Raw genomic sequence first — 17,781 nt, 5'->3', positions numbered from 1 at the left:
CTTCTTTAGATAGCTTTCTGGTCAGACAGAACCCCCAACAGAAACCACTAGCTGTATTATTGAAATCTTCTTGCCTCAGAAAGTTCATCTTCATAACAACTGTATAAAAAAATTTATTAGCCTGAACTGTGCCATATTTTACAAAATATGCCAGACAATGGAAATACTATCCAAACTGAGCTTTTGTAAGTACAGTTGGTATGAAATACGTCTCTGGGAGCCTTTTCTCACTGAGCCAGTTTGTCAGCCATTCTTCCTAAGTTTTGTTCACAGTGTTACTTGCTGGGATGGGAGTTTGTAAACACTTCCCAAACTTCCAGATGGGACCACAGTCCCTCTCTTCTGTTTCATATCTATCAAGGCTGATGCAAGACCCAAGTGAAGGAGGTAAAAGGACTGGGGAACTCGTGTAGACCCATTGCCTCCTTTTTCTATGTCAGAGCTCTGTAAAGCAAGATTTATTGCTGCTGATGCCACTAGGGAATGGCTGTCATCTGTGGCATAGCAGGTATGAGTGCTTGTGAGGAGTTCAGTCCCTCCAGGGAGCCCAAATTATTCTTCCCGATAATTTCATTACTTGGCAGGAGCAGCAAGTGTTTTCTTTCAAGAGTGAGGCTGAGCCTCAGGGGCCTTTTTTCTCTTGCTTGCCAAGCAGTGGTTGCCCAGGCCTGTCCCTTCACCGTGAGACCACTGAGCTCAGCATCAGTCATGCTGCCTGACACCATGACACGATCACCACAATATTCTGCACTTCCAAAAATGACTCACTTTTTGACTGCAGGCAAGTCACATTCTCAGTGCCTCAGTTTCTCCGTGAAACTCCCCTTTTTGAGGAGGTGTTGAAGGCTGGATAATATTTGATTAATGCTTCCAGAAACGGGGCTAATTATAATCTCCATTCACCCCTTCTTTCCTGTGACAGTACCATGAAATGTAATCAGTAACAATCAATCACCTAGAACTAAATAAAAAAGCCTTAAAAGGTAAAATGGAACTATTGTAGATGCTAGAGGCTAAAAACTTTAAAAGGGCAGAAGTGAGATAGTTTGGATAATTATATTTTGATGATGTTAGTAGCACAATTATTCAGTGCATGCAAATGGAAAATATAAACTAATATAAATATATATGTATAAATATATAAACTTAATATAAGTATAAACTTAAAAATGTAAACTCTAAATTTTACCTATGGTTATTCCTAGGAAAAGCAAGTCAGGGAATAGGTCGGTAAATGTCTATCTTTAGTCCTAAGAAGATGACAGTATGAAAAGGATGATGCAAGAAGGACGCTCTTACTCTCAGAATCAGGGCTGCTTCTGGTGGTGCACATGTGGACACTGCTAGTCAGGGTTGGATGCCCTGTATTTTTTAATTCAGGATGAATCTTTCCTCTGAATGATGATTTATTTTTCATTTTGGTAAAAACCATCTAAACACATGCAATTAAGTCACCATTTGAGATCCCACAAAAGGAATCTCAATTGCTTTGAACCTCTCTTACTATGTATCCACATGACCATATGTGAATGCAAACACTGTCCCTTGAAATAAATTTTGTGTCAATAGCATGTGAATGGGAACTCAGCAGATATTTGCTTATACAATGAGGTGGGTGACAAGAAAATACTTATGACTTGATGGAAAGAATATAAAAACCGTTTGTCAACTACTCAGTAAGGTGAGTGTTGGATATATTTAACAATTTGCTTTGATGGTGCTGTGCATTTTCTAATTTATTGGATGCCTGCTTCCTTCATAAAGTAAATTATGTATCATTAATCTTGCTTGGAAGCTGGTACTTTCAAGATAATTTAGTGATTATTTTCTTAGATAATCTACCAGTTAGGAAAGTATGATGTGATCAATATAGAGAACTAATCTAGCTATCAATGATTTATGTGTGTACATGTACAATATATGCCACACTACACTTGACCTCTCCTCTCAAAGGCATTCACATTTGTTTTGAGGAGTGAAATATTTTATTTCACATCTTTTGGCACTCAATGTTGTTAGAAGCTAAGATTTATAATGGCAAAGGGAGTACATTGATTGATTCCTACACTCATCTACCTAAACATTTCTAAAATGTGGGAAATTAGCACTGATTCTTTAATAACCTCTATGAAGCCAAAGCCATGAATCAGTGTGCACTGCAAGATCTGGGCCATAATCAGTGTTGGGAGGACAGATTGAGTCTTGATTCAAGAATGCAATTAAGCATGTGCTTAACTTTGGGCACATTTTATGCCTATGGTAATTGGCTACCACAAAACCCATGTCCCTTTATAGCACAGCACTGGAGCCCTGAGAGGACAGTCCAGAGCCCATCCTACTCACCTGGAAATCACAGGAGCTTGCTATAAGAATGGCTGAAGTGGGTGAGCTGATCAGGGACAGCTGGTGCCCGTTTGCCCGCTAGATAACTCTGTCCACGTGCGCTGCCGCAGCGCATGGATGCACTGGAGCTTTCCCTGAGCCTGCTAGGGGTGGTGGGATGCTCCAGTGTGACTGCCTAGTGAACTTGTTCTCAAATGGAGCCTGGAGGCCACTGTTGCAAACACTACAGGGCCAGATATTATGGTCTAAGGATGCAGCAAAGATGAAACTAAGTGTTTTCCTGGAGGTATAGTCTATTGAGTCAGACCCTGTTCAGCAGATGCTCAACTATCTTCAAGGGCAAGAAATAGTCTTTCCTTCCAGCTTGGTTGCATTTCTAACCTGATATTCCTGTTACAGTAATAAAAAAATGGAGAAAATATCTATTTGCTTTTGGTGGAAAATGTAGCTTAATGAGAAAGTAAAATGGTTTGAAGAAAGTATGGTTCTGTGTGTCTTCTCCCAGCTGCGAGGTTTTGAAAAAAAATGGGTAAATAAATATATCTTTGATGAAGTCCATTTTCACTGCCTTCTGTGAATTTGCTGATTCAAATTGGAGCTGGAAATATAATTACTACTACTTTCCAATGGCAGCTATTTCTATCATGGTTCTAAACCAAAGGGATGTTTTGGTTGAAGTCTGTCCTCAGGTGATGTTCTGGCTGATAAATCAATGAGACAGATAAATCAATGGTGCAATGCTACTGAAATTAAAAGGCAAATACCTGGTCTGTGTTACTTTCATTTATACTGTGCAAATGACAGTGGAGCATGCTCTGCTTTCTTATTCTATGGAAGAGTATAGTCCAAGAGGTAAGAGAAATATCTGAACTTTGGATTGTCCAACTGAAGTTGATTTTTGAACTTTTAAGGTTTACTTATCACTGAAGCTAATGTGTTCCAGAAAAAGCTGTCTCACTTTGTGACCTTCTAATGACTAACTATTCTGCTCTATTTCGTTTTTTATTTCACACCTCTCACCTTTGTATTTGGATGCCAGTGAGACGAACACCTTGAAAAGTGATTGAATTCAAAGGACTCCAAGTTTTTCCCTAACTTTGGTTTTATAGAAACCTATTTTTTGCTCCAGTTAGCTGGCCTCTTGGAGATTGCTTTCTGACAGTAACCTGGGAACACTGCAGCCTATTATCCTACAGGATCAAAGGACAAGTTTTTTTTGCAATGGAGGCTTTTCCAATCTTATATCAACCATAGCAGGAGAGAATCTGCACACAGACAGTTGAACCCATTTGGGCTTCAGGATGTAAAGGGTTATTTCATTATTTTTTCACCTTAGAAAAATGTAGCTTGAAAGAGGGCTTGAGTCATTTAACAAGACATAACGGGATAAAGATGTATTCATCACTTTGGTATATATAGACAACATAGAATTGTCGAATAATTCAAGTTGGAAAGGACCTTTAAGATCATTCAGTCCAACAATTTACCCAGCACTACAGATAATGTCACCAAATAATGTCCCTGAACACCACATCTACACATCTTTTAAAGACCTCTGGGGACAGTGACTCAACCACTTCTCTGAGAAGCCTGTTTCAATACTTGGAAACCCTTTCTGTGATGAAATTTTTTCTAATAACTCATCTAAACCTCCCCTGGCACAACCTGAAGTAATTTCTTCTTGTCCTATTGCTTGTTACTTGGGAAAAGAGACCAACAACCTGCCTTGCTACAGTCTCCTTTCTGATAGTTGTGGGGAGAGATAAGATCTTCCCAGAGACTCCTTTTCTCCAGGTAAACAACCCCAGCTACTTCAGCCACTCCTGTAAGGCCCAAGCTCCAGACCCTTCATCATCTTTGTTGCCAGCAGGCAGATTTCCAGTCTCTCTGTCCCCAGCCTGGAGCACTGCATAGGGTTGCTGTGACCAAAGTGCAGGACCCAGCACTTGGTCTTGTTGAACCTCATGGAGTTGGTGCTGAGTATATAACAGATGTTATCTGTTATATAAGGGACATTCTGTGGCCACCTGCTGCCTATTGTAAAGAACATGGGGCAAGGCCTTTCGAAAAATGGCATATTTGCCTAGATGCGTACAGGATCATCTGGTCTTTGCTTATGTCCAGAACCACCCAGATCCTCCTAATTTCTGTTCACTTGCTTTATGTGCTTAAATTTTCCTTAATGAAGTTTTCTAGAAAACAATATCTCCAGTAGTGCTGAGATCTGAAGTACAGCTGTTACTTCACCTATTTGCTCCTTAATGGCTATGGAAGACATTTTTGGAATACAGCAAGCACATGGGTCCCTGCACCAAGATGAATGTTTTACCCTACATCCTTTCATTCAGTGACTTAGTCATAAGAGCTGTCACTTCAGAGACGGGAGATTGAGATTAATTTTCTCTCTGCCTGAGAAGGTTTGAATCTGCATCTCCCACACTAATGGTCTGAATATCAGTCAATTAAATATCATGGGGTGAATAATCTATTTTTTCCCTTGAAAGTGTACCAGTTCATATGGAAAAAAATAAGTGACTGAAAATCTGGATGGGGAAAAGACAAGGACATTACTGCTTCAGAATTACAAAGCTACAGGGGAAATGAAAAAAATATTTGGCTTCAGTAAACCTTATGTGTACATTCACTGAAATTATACAGGCACTGAAACTCAGGTCTCCCCTTTGCCAGATGGGTGGCGCAACCATCTGTGTTTCTGTGGATTTCATAGGACAAAAAAGGTCCTAAAATGTTGATGTTGTACAATGCTTAATTCTGGTTGCAAGGGCCAACTACCTTTGAGAATCTAGCACTGATTTTTGCAATAGCTGGGGTGTTTTATAGTTAGTAATTATGGAAATTATCTATTATAATTTGCATTTTTATATACTTCATTCACTTAGCTGAATAATTATAGCTTAGGATTTAATTATCCCAAACACATATCCTTCTTGCCTCTAATTTTAGTCTGTTCTACTACACCTGTCTCTCATCTGCTGTGTTCATCTCAGTCACAATATGTCTGGAATTTCATAGAATGGGTTGGATTCATAGAATGGATTGGGTGGGAAGGGATCTTAAAGATCATCTGGTTCCAGCCCCCTTCCACTAGACCAGGTTATTCAGAGCTCCATCCAACCTGTCCTTGAACACCTCCAGGATCACAGCTTCTCTAGACAACCTGGGCCAGTGCCACACCACACTCACAGTAAAGATTTTTTACCAAACATCTGATCTTAACCCACTCTTTTAGTTTGAAGCTATTCCCCTTGTCCTGTTACTACATGCCCTTGTAAAAGGCCCTCTCCATCCTTCTTGTAGGCTCACCTCGGGTACTGGAAGGTATTTCTCTTCTATATCTTTCTGTTACTAAGGTTTCTGATCTCTGTGTCAATGACTCTTTTGTTCTCTGAGCTGTTTCAGTTTGTATACCATTCTCTAAATCTTCTTAGAAGCTACTTTTTTTCCCTTTTGGATGCTGTTTCCTCCTTGTTTAATATGGTCTTAAAATATAAATAAAACTATATTGTAGATCTACTAATTTTAAGCAGTATCTTTCCCATTGTGAGATAATTATTTTTATAAATCTTTTTAGAATATAAAGTGAAATATAAATATGTTTAGAATACAAAGTGAAAAAGTCACTCTAAAGGAGAAACTGCTAACAATGCAGAACAGAAATTTTGAACTTTTTCACTTGCAACTCAGCCAAATCTGTGGTAAGAAAAAGAGTGCTGAAAAATCTTCTGATGACAAGCTATGCCATTAAACTTGTGATGGCTTCATTTCTTATCAATGTGGCAGTCCTACAAAGACAATGTTTTGATTCTCTCCTGTTTGATTTTCTTGTGCTTGGCTTATCAGTGCTGACTGATACACAACTTATGAAATTTTTATTTTAAGAAGAGGAATTACCCCCTCAAAATAGCTGAATATTTTGAGCTCTCCAAAAAATATTGAATTTTGCTATGTTGTCAGTTCTTGCTGAATGCCAGTAGAATAATCTGCCTCTGGCACTGTTACAATGGTGAAAGCAATGTTCTTGAGATCTGAAGGTAAACAAAATTCTGGTTGCAACTGTTGAGCAACATCTGCAGCCCTTGGAAAGTAGAACAAAGAAGGCAGCAACAAGAGTCATATTATTTACTTCCCTTTATTTTCCTTTGTGAAACCAGAATATACATAGAAAGCTTTTTTTTTAAAAAAAAAAAATAATTATTTTATCTTATTTGTAGGTGGTGTCTATTGCAGCTGCCAAAGTATAAAATGATGTAGCTAAACCTCTTTGCTGAAATGATGTCCGAGGCTAATTTATCTGTCACATGGCACCCTACATTTGGACACACAAGAATGGTTTATGGGAGAGTCCCCCACTGGTAGGATCACTGCAAGTGATTGGCATATGAAGAAAATTCCGACATACTAAAGTTAGGAAATACAATCTCCATGTAGAAGTTATTGCTGGGAGGCATATGTCTCATTCTAACCTGCTGGGCTGTGTACTGTTAAACCTGGGAAAGAACAGGAGTGTGATTATGAAAATGAAGCTAGATACCTGCGAACAAGCAAGCAGTAATTTTCCTGGGATATGACACTGTAAGTGCAGAGTACTCAATGCCAGCCAGGTGGAAGGTTATAGTAGCTGTTTAAAATCAACTATGTTTAATCGGTCAAGCAGCACATTTTTGGGAAATGTGATTTTGTTTTCAAACTAGGTTGGACAGCAGGTTCCTCTGTAATGTATTCCATATCATTGCCAGCCTCCAGCCATTAACTGTGGATGGACTTACCCTGAATTACCATGGTGAGCCTGAGGTTCAGATTTCAGCCTTATGTATTTATTATGAATAAGATTTCAGAGCTTGGGAAAATTTGGAGCTGTGTGTAGTGACACTGGTAATTTGAGTCACTGTATGAGCCCAAGCTATAGTATGTCTGCATAGAGGACAAGGAGTATAAGGAATAAAAAAAGTTCTTGAGGTGATTTATCTCTGTTAGAGATAAATTATACATAGCAAGAGTGAAACTAGCATGTGTTGGAAGCAGAACTGTTGCTGCATCAGACTGTGATCATGATGGGCCTCAAAACTATCTCAGCTATTGCTAAAATTTATAATGGGCTGCTGTTTAACTACCTTTAGTAAATGGCAGCTGAAATACAGAAAATGTTCAATAAGTAACTGAACAATAAACCAACATGAAAACCTCATCTCTAAGTAGTAAAGCAAGAAGCAGAGAATCTGCTTTGAGAAGTATCAGTGATGTAGAAGTGCCAGTAAGGTGCTTCTAAAATGGAATAGAAGAGGGAATTGAACAATCTGAGCAATATAATGTCTCGCATTTCCCATATATTTCCCTTTCCTGTTTTTAGAATTGAATTCAAGGGATTTTCTGGTTGAAAAGCTTTTAAGCAAGACCACTTACTCCCTTTCCTAAAATAAAGTGTTTTTTTCTAGGATAGGTCATTCTACTTTTATTCCATCTGTAGTAGCATCCGGACTGTTGGCTGTACTCATAGTTGGGAGCAGGTCTTTATAGAAGCAACAAAATAAGCAGTTCATGACTCCCAGTTCAGAAAATCCCATTTTCTAAAAAAAAAAAAACAAAAAAACAAAAACAAACAAATCCTTCCAGAAAATGTAATTCCAGATTCTGAGATTTCAAGATACTTGCATTCAAAGAATGCAGAAGTCATCTCTTCATTCAGCCTCAGACTTGGAAACAGAGTTAATGTGGTCCTACACATGACTATGACACAGTAAGAGCCTAAGCTGCTGTGCAACAAAGATAATTGCATATGCAGAGACTAAGAAATCCTGAGAAAAGTGCTAACTCTCATAATTGTGTCCCAGGATATAAGAATGAACCCATGCTAGATTCTTTCCAGCTTGTAATAGAGATATATAATCAATTATTTTCAGAAGATCTCAAATCCTGTAAGATCAGGGCTAGGTTAGACAGGATCCAAGCACAAAAGACATTGAATTAAAAGACAATTGAAAAGAGTTAAAGAATACGAAGCCAAAGCCAAAGCCCCAGCACAAACAGCTTTTGTTCTCATAGCTGGGGGCAGAGTCAGTGATCTTTCCTGATAATAAAAAGTAAACAAAATAAAATGTGACAAGATATTCCACTTGACAAATGGTTTAAATTTTAATACATCCTGCTGATGTTTAAGGGCTAGCAGATTTTTTACTGTTTCAGCCACCAAATCAGTGTGAACTCTTAAGCATATAGCTTTCAAATTTTCAGATTTCCCAACTGTAAGATGGAGACAATTGAATTATATCTTTTTACACTGTTTTTTTCAGTAGCTGAAGATAAGTGAAGGTTTCTGTGAATCTCGTGAGATGGAGCAAATTGAATGTAAATGCTTTTCATGTTCTTGGATACCTGCATTGCTGATCAATGGAGACACAACTACTGTGTCACTTTGCTCTGGTACAAGAACTGAGAAAGATCACTTCTCAGTCAAGCTTCAAACTGTCCAAGTGCTTGTGACATGGGAGAGAATTGGACTCAGGTTCTGGATCTATCCAATTTTAATGGATACATTTTCATCCAAATTTTCATCCAAACAGAAGTCTGTCTAAGAGCCATGAACATTGGGCTGAGTTTCAAGATAAGCAAGCAGGGGGGAAAGTACAAAATCAAGCCTCAATATATCCTATGTCTAGTTACTCACACAGCTGTAGAAAAGAAATCCATGTCTCTGCATCCCCCTCGGTCTGCCCCTCAGGCTGCATAAAATTCCCCTAATTTTTCTGTCTCCCTCAGTAGAGCTAGTATTGTTCATCTTAGACTGAGCTCACAGACAAGCTTCCAAGCTTTCAAAACAATACTTGCAGCAACTGCAAAAATGCATTAATAGCAGGTGTTTCTGTAGTTACGTTAAATTTTTGGTGTCCTGTATTAACTTCAGAATAACAACACTGCCACTCATTCTAGGATATTTTCTTTGTGAATCATGTTCAGCTACAAACTAATATGTTCTGATATATATATATATATATATTTATATATATATGTCACCACTTCCCTGAAAAATCTTTGAGAGCTTTATCTACATTTAAAATGAGGCATTACATTCCAGTCATTAGACACATTGCTTTGCTTTTCTGAGTTCTAACATAGATGATGTATGACTCAGAAAACAGATACATTATTTGGTTTTGCTGTCATCAATTTCTCTAGCATAAGAACAATAGGATTACAACCCACTCCTACACTGCTAAGAAAATTTCTGCCAGTTAGGGCAAGTAGTACGATATGAATCAACTTTCCCCTGTATTTTTTCAGAGCTGCAGGTACTTGTTTTACTTTGCCATTACCAAGTTTCACTTCAGAAACTGTAAGTATTGATTCAGTTTCTATTACCAACATATGAGCCCAGCTGGCACAAGAGGTGCTTAGATCCATTGTGTAGTAAGAGTTAAAATTCTTGGGCTGAAGTGATCTCAAAGAAGATAGATAGATCTGAACCTTTTGCACCACAGCAAAAGGGGTGCACAGTTCATTCCTCACACCACAAGCTGCATAGTCAGCATGATGCCACGGGGACTATAACCTTTCCATCAGAATCCCAGTATTTGTCTTGTGGTGTATCCTTTCAGACACAGCTGCTGCATTTCACTTACTTGTCTCCCTGGCACTTTGTTCTTCCTAAAGAAAATTCAGATTCCTTCTGATCTTACTGACAGATGGGGTGTTCCATTTTCTAGTATTATCAAGCATATAATCTCAGTGGCAAAATTTCTCATTGAGTTAAATGCACTTCAATATGACTAATTCTTCTGTTGGAATGTGTTCTTGATTTTCAGAATTCCAGGTGTCGAGTTACAGATGGGAAATTTCCCTGAAAAGGTTTTTTTTAACTGCTCATGAAAATGATTAGCTAAAGTTTGAGATTCTGGAGTAAAGCCTATGGAAGTGGAAGAAAAAGCCCAAAGTACCATCAACATTCAGAAGGTTCTAGATCTGACCTATTAAAACAGACAAGCCAGATATGTCTTTTCATTTCAGTGATGAAATGAAATTAGCTATTTATATTTGAGCTCAGAAATCTCAGCTGGGGTAAAAAAAGGTTCATATTCTCATTTCTGAAGAACCCATATGGATTTACAACAGAACAACTAAGATTCTTATGCATGAAGACTGACTGAAAATGTATATGTATAAAAACACCAGAAGAAACAATACAATCAGAAGAATGGCATGAATTGTTAACCAAGAAAGCAGTTGTTTTTAACTAAAATCTGAAAAGTGTGTATTTGCATCAGCACAAGAAAGCTGTTGCTCTGATAAGGCCACAGCAGAGGTGACCTCTCAGCAGAAATCTTGTGCTCTAATAGCAGGAAAAAGGTAACAAGCTACAACACTCTGTGTGCCATTTCTTTCCCTACCTTTTATCCCAAGACAAACTTGTTCTAAGATTTGTGGAGAATGAAGCAAAAACATTTTGAGGTAAAAGTTCATGATACCTAGCGTTGCTCCAGCTGTGTCTGAAATAACCCTAGGTGATGATGATTCTAGACTTATTCCTTGTGAAAAACAACCAGTATTTAATAAGCCTGTCTTTGTGAGAGATTTTTCCTTCTTACTGGCTTATAGTCCCCTGAAATCAAATATGGCATCTACACCATCATATTTAAAAATCAGTAAGACTTTCATTGAGAGAAAAAGCCCCATATAAACCCTTTGCATTCAGAATAGTAAAATCATGCCCAGATCAAAATTAATTCTCATAGGTAATAGGTAAAATTCTCTGATTTTATATGGATCTGAAATTTGGACCAGAATTTTGTTTATCAAGTAATTATTTTACTGAAGTTTCTTTAGACTTGCTTGCTCTCTTTATCTCTGTGAACATGACTGCCAGTATAGTCACCATAGGTCAGCGGGTGACCTGCAGGGAAGACGTTTCATGGGCATTTCGCAAAGAAAAAGTGTTCAATTTTCTCTTCCAAAAATGAGGTGATGACTGTCTGCACAACTGGATGCTCATTTTCACCAACCATTTCTTTAAGGGATAAGTAGACATTCAGTTGAGTGCATTTTAATGTTGTTAATCCAGTTAAGTGCTTGTGCAAAGGAGCCTGACAATAATGGTTAACCCATCTGAAATCCACCCATAATTGTCAGGATCTGGCAAAAGGTTGCCTCAAACACACTGGCTCATACCCTGCAGCTGACATGTCTTCTTCCCTCAAAGCTCCCTTTCTGTACATCTTTCTGACTTGGTTTATTTTGTCATGTTAAGTAATGTCATAGCTGTGACAGTCTTGTTTCCAAAGTCTTTAGCACTCATTCCCGACCGGTTTATCTCAGAAAAACTCTCTTCTTCTCTTTTAATCATTTATTAACTATAGCTGGTATCTTCAAAAGCTGGTTTTTCACAGTGTTTAATGTTTGAATGATCTTACTATGGCCATAAGCTACAAGACAAAGGATCATGTACTGGGAATGATTTTCTGACATGAAAATCAGTTTTTGCATAAGTGAAATGTTCTGAAGAAAAAGATGAATAAATAAATTTTGTCCTGGCTTTGCTCATCATCAAACATATTAATTACTGTAATGTAAAAGTAATTGAAGTAATTATTGTCATGTGTAAATATATATTATATTGTCAAATGTTTAAACTTTATTCAGTGGGCCTAAACTGAATAATTTCAATAGAACTTTGAACTGCACTTTTTATTGCCTTTTGACTGTTGTGTCTTTCATTGGACCCATTACTGCTGGAAATTATGCACACTGTATAAATGTATACATGGACCCTTTAAATAAACGTGTTTATTTAACACACCTGGTTGCAGCTGAGTAATTGGCAATAAACTCTGCAATTCACAGCCTGTTCCTCTGGCTTGGTGAAGCTGATGTAACTGTCAAAGAGATGGTGCTGGTCAAGGTAGGACTGTGTAACAAGCCCCTGGAGAAAATTTTTCTGAATCATGTTTTTGGATGTAAGGGTATAACATCTACCCAAGCTCCATGCTGCAGTACTGGTGACTTGGCAAACACTTCTATGTTATAAATTTGCTTATAGCCTAGCTACTTAAACTGTTGTATTATGTAAATGCTGTTACTTGCTATCAATATTTTTGGATGGGTATGTAAAATGTAGACAGCTGCATATTAAAAAGGCCCTGCTATGAGCTGGTTGGAACGGATTGCTGTTTTACAGAAGTGCATGTTTGCTGTGCAAAACTGAAATAGAAACTGGACATTGAAAAAAGGAGACTTGCTAGACTTCTCAGTTCCTATGATTACTGGACAATGTACCCAAACCAAAATATCCCATGTCAGGAACAAGGGACTGTGTTCATAAATTCAGGTATTTACAGTGTGGGCCTACATACCTGAGCTAGTTACATAAACTTTTATAAATGTGTGATCTGACCTGAATGTGGAGCTTAGAATTTAGTATTAAACTGAAGGGTGTTGGCAAACTATTTGATCTGATCAGACACAGTGTAAACTCTCATGAGTGTATATGGACAACATTTCCAGTGATCATGAAGTGGTTCCAGACAACACACAGAGATGTCAACATGTTACCTAAGTTTGTTTGCTTCTTGTAAATATATGTTGCATATGCCAGGTCATAAAATTCAATGCTGAATAAATCCTTCAAAATTTTCTGTAAGGTTGCTGCTTATAGCCATCAGAGGATTTCAAAGAAATTTGCAGGCACACACTATGGCTAAAAGTATTACCAATGCCATATGACAGAGTAGTGGTGGTAAAATCCTCAAGAGGTTAACATTATAACTATTTACACTGATGCCGTTATTGGAAGTGCACACATAAGCAGAAAGCAAAAGACTTAAACCAGCCCAGATAACTGTAAGTCAGAGTCTGTGGCTGTCACATAGACTGTCCTTGGCAGCTGTAATGAGACATTGTAGGGGGACCACAAGGCTGAAAATTGCTAGGGTCAAATTCAATGCAGCCTCCTTCAGGCCTATAGTTCTTTTCAGTTCAGTGGGTTTTAGTGCAGATGTGCAGTTTGGTGGAGCCTTGTAGGTGCTCAAGGCAGCAGCTACATCTTCCAGTTGGTCTTTCTTGCACACAAGTTTGTCATCTGCATGCTGCACTGTATCAACTTCTATTTTCTTGGTATGCACTATGCAAAAAATCCTCAGCTCTAACAGATCACAGAAGGTAAACAATTTCCTCAAAGGCACAAGAGAAAGTGGTGACAAAGCTCGAAAAAGGACTGAATATCCAGGCCCTCTAATCTCTTGGCAGTAACTTTTTGACATCATTCTTTACAGAAACTGCTCCAGTACCACAGTTTTTAGGAGAGGAGCTGTATGCCAGACTGAAAGAAGTTCAATTGAAAAATAAAGACAATCAGCTCTTTATGATTTCTTCCAGGAAAGCTTAATGACATATCTCAAATTTTCACATTTGTGAAGCTGAAACTGGTTAATTTTTCTCCATATAAAACAAGATATCAAGAGCTTGACAGTAATGAAACATTCATTTTCTTTATCTTTTTACAAGGCAGACAATTTGTAATTTTATGGTTGAAAAAGCTCGTTTTTAAACCTTGCATGAGGGTGTTATTGCTAGAACTATTCTGATGTCAACTTTGTTGAAAAATAATGAGTATGACATATTCTGAATCTGCTCGCTTCTGAAGGGGGAAAATCTTTCAAAACAAACTGAGAAACTGTTTTCAAAAGGTTTAGAAATCTTGTACACTTTCTCTTTTGATTTGTCAAGACAGCTACAATGTATATTTTCACACTAACTTTATGCTTCCTGTAACTGGCCTTTCTCTGGCCATCTTGAATGTCTTTTCCTCATTGAGTGGAAAAGCTTCTTTCTTAACCTTTCTCTTGTACCAGCTCTTCCAGGACCCTGCTGCACTGGAAGTTCATCAGTTCTGGTATGAGCGGACTTGTTTGCAATTGATAGCCAGGTATCACACAAAAATATAGAAATGACTGTTCAGCTGAAGACCTCTTTTCCCTGAGAGTCTCTTCAAAGGCTTAAGCAATTTTATACTTGGGACTCTTGAAGTTCTTTTCCAAAAAACTGAGAAACTACATCCTCCAGGATTTCATAATAAGCCTTAATTTTTTTCCCCTGTCTGTTTCTATGCCAAGGAAATAAGCCCAAAGGGATGAAACATAAAATTTTATCAGAGGAAAAGAAAAGGAATAAGAGTAAATAAGCATGGTAGGAAAATATGAATGATATGATCAAATTCCTGCCAGGGCATCCTAAACTACAGAGTCAATGAGATATCTGGCTATTACTTTTCTGGCCTTCTAAGTGAAGTTTCAGGATTGATTGCTTCAGTTTTGAGAACATCAACCTCTCAGCAAATCTTAACCTGTAAACTATATCCAGAAACCAGTGCCTTCTGATATTTGAACAGTGTGCTGCTCAGGGGGAGTTCAGGCTGCTTCAAAGCTGCTTGTTTTGTCTCCCAGCAGATGGTTGTGTTCTCCTTCCTAAGCTAAACAAGCTCTCTAGGATCTTTGAAAAGACAAATATTTATTGAAATTTTATTTGCAAACTGACTGTAATTTAGCAGCTTTGCAGATTTTGTTGACCTGTACTGTGGAATCCCTCTTGCTATGGAAAGAAAGGTTTACTAGTACGTGTATTCTCTGAATGGCTGTCAGTACTCATGGTGTTTGAAGTGGGGGCTCAGTCGCATCAAGGGTTTTCCTATATAAGTTAAATCTTGCTTCTGAAGTTAAAAAAGAAAAGTCTTTAATTTCAAAGCAGTAGCTGAATGCTTAAACTGAAGGAGATTGTCCCTTAACTCCTTGCAGACAGTAATTTGAAAGCTAAATTTTTATCTTAGTTATACCTGTACACTTACGGTCTTTTAGCAGAATTACCATATGAAAAAAATATTTTCCTTGTTCTTCATTTGACATGACACCTGCCCCTGAGCTCACTGACATCTGAAGATGTTTGAGGACTGTGCTTTTATGTTTGTGTTCTTTGTGGTCTGCATGCTCACAGGCCCAGCCTGACAGATGTTGCAGCAGGCTGGAAAGCACAAGCAGAGCTAAGATGGGTTGATGCCTTACTGTCATTAAGTTTCTGAACTCCTCACTATGGAGAATTTAGCTTTGAGGGTATGTACTTGAAACTTTGTGGGTTTCATGGGATGTAATGCCAACACCAACACTGTGAACCCCAAAATGAGGGCAAAGGAGTTAAAGCCTTTTTTTGGCTAACAACCGCTCATGCAGTTGTGTAGCTCTATCATAAGCCGCAGCACACCATGCTTAGTCAGACAGTTTCAAGTTCACAAAGATCATTTCTGTGATGACCTCCATTAAACTGATTTGTGGAATGTTTCATTTTTTCTCAGCTTGGACATATCTTATAAATTTCAGAAGTCAGGACCTGTTATATCATCATAATGGCTTTTCTGTAGAGGGAGGTTTGGAACAAATCTTTTCAGTGCAATGGGGATCCTTTTATGATCACGAGCATCAGCATGTAGTAGGATCCTTAAAATAACATTATGACTTTCGTGATTTTTCCTTTGTTGTTGCCTTTTAGTATTTCCTTTGACTTGCTTGCCCAATTCCAAACTGCTCTGTTTTACAAGGGTCTCATGCTGCCCCCTCCAAGAGATGAAGTACAGTGCTCCTGCTGTATATGCTAGTAGCCTGTGTTGAGCTCCGGTTTTGAGTTTAGAAGAATGCCTGCTGTCTCTATTAACAATTTAAAATAAAAGTCTGTCTCCCTCTTGCATCAGAAGGAAAAAAAAAAAAAAAGCTTCAGTTTTACATGCAATACTCTGTATAATAATTTGAGTTGGTCCAAAATTTTGAAGGAGCAAAATGGCTAAGAACCTTTTTGCTATTTTGGACATGGTTTTTTAAAAAAATTATTTATTTTTTAAAATTGTTTAAAATTTTATTTAGAAGCTGTATCATGAGGAAAAAATATAACCACGGTAAGAACTACCAAGATCTGACAGCACTGGCATTTGCAAGCCATTGTCTCAATACTGTCTGGATGAGGTTTTTAGTTATAAGTTTAATGCAATGTGTAAGCCCAAATAGAGTGTATAGAACTTTATAATGGTCTGATAAAGATATCCACTTTAAACAAAGCTTGCCATTATGTCCATTATATACAATAAGATATCCATTCCAAACAAAGTTTTCAGGACACAAAATGTCATCAAAAGTTTAAGAACTAGCAGCATAACTGCTCATATGGGAAAAATGGAAACTAAAACTGACTAAAAAATGGGGATCTTGACTGAGCAATATTCATTGCAACAGTAAGGAATTAATAAGAAAATTAAAGAAATTAATTAGAAATTAATAAGAAAATCTCCTTATTACAGGTCACGTTCACTGTCATCCACCATGACTTTCAGGTGCTATATCAATAGCATGACAGAAATGGAAGATTGTCATTTCAGCTAAGAATAGTATTTTTAGATGTCTGAAACCATTTTTAGTTTCACTGATGTACATCTGGAATAGCCATACTGATTTTTCTGGATTTACTTCAGATTCATACCTGCATTTCCCTATGAACAGGCATGAATGCCTCTTTTGAAGAGAGCAGCTGTGAAGTCCAGTCTCACCTTGTGCAAAGCAGCTCTCGTGAGGAAGCACGTAAATGAAAGTGCTGAGTGTTTGTTGCACGGCCTGGTGCATGCAGAGGCTCCCTGCTCTCAGAATAACAGGCTGTCACACTCTCGTTAAGTGGCTACCAGTGACAAGGATTGTGACGGGTCTGTGGAGTGCAAACTTATTATCACCAACAATTGTGTCTGCTTATTTCTTGCATGAATGGATAACATCTTCAGCAGAGCTGGTCACATATCATCACTCAGGTTTAAGGGCTGTTGATTGGACAGAGGATGGTTTGTGGCTATTCATAAAGAGGAAGAGTGAAAATATGGCCAGTTTCACATTTTATAACTGCATTTGCAGTTCCAGGGTAATTACCTACTAAATACACTCCAAAACCTCTTCTTCTAGATGCAGCAGGTGAAAAGTGCAAAATGTGGAGGATGCAGAATAAAGAAATGCCTTGATGCTTACAGATGTTTTAGACACATCTTCCCATAATTAAAACAGCTCTCTGTCAGCTACTGCAAAGGGCTACTCATACAAAATGCTCAGTAACTCTTACAGTTAATTTTTCACCCCCAATTTCCAGACTGTTCATAGGGTCTTTTCTGCACAGTTTTGTAAGGTACTGCACTTTCTTGGGACAAGCTGATTCCACCTAGAGTCAAAGGCACGTTTTGGAATTGAGCAATGAGAGTGGTGCAGAGAACCAGGTGTAGATAGGCACACACTGGGTGTGGGAGCAAGGGTAGAAATTCCCATTCGAAAGCGAAGATTTGACCTAGGACTAGGTAGGAATTTACTCTGCGACTAAAAGTAAAGGCATATCTGTGCATATCTGGTATCTGTGGCATACAGGGGG

The sequence above is a fragment of the Pseudopodoces humilis genome, chromosome 7 (assembly GCF_049639895.1).
Source record: "Pseudopodoces humilis isolate 2021_Gansu_Grassland_sample_001 chromosome 7, ASM4963989v1, whole genome shotgun sequence".
In the NCBI taxonomy this organism is placed as follows: domain Eukaryota; kingdom Metazoa; phylum Chordata; class Aves; order Passeriformes; family Paridae; genus Pseudopodoces; species Pseudopodoces humilis.
This window is presented reverse-complemented; position numbering follows the sequence as displayed.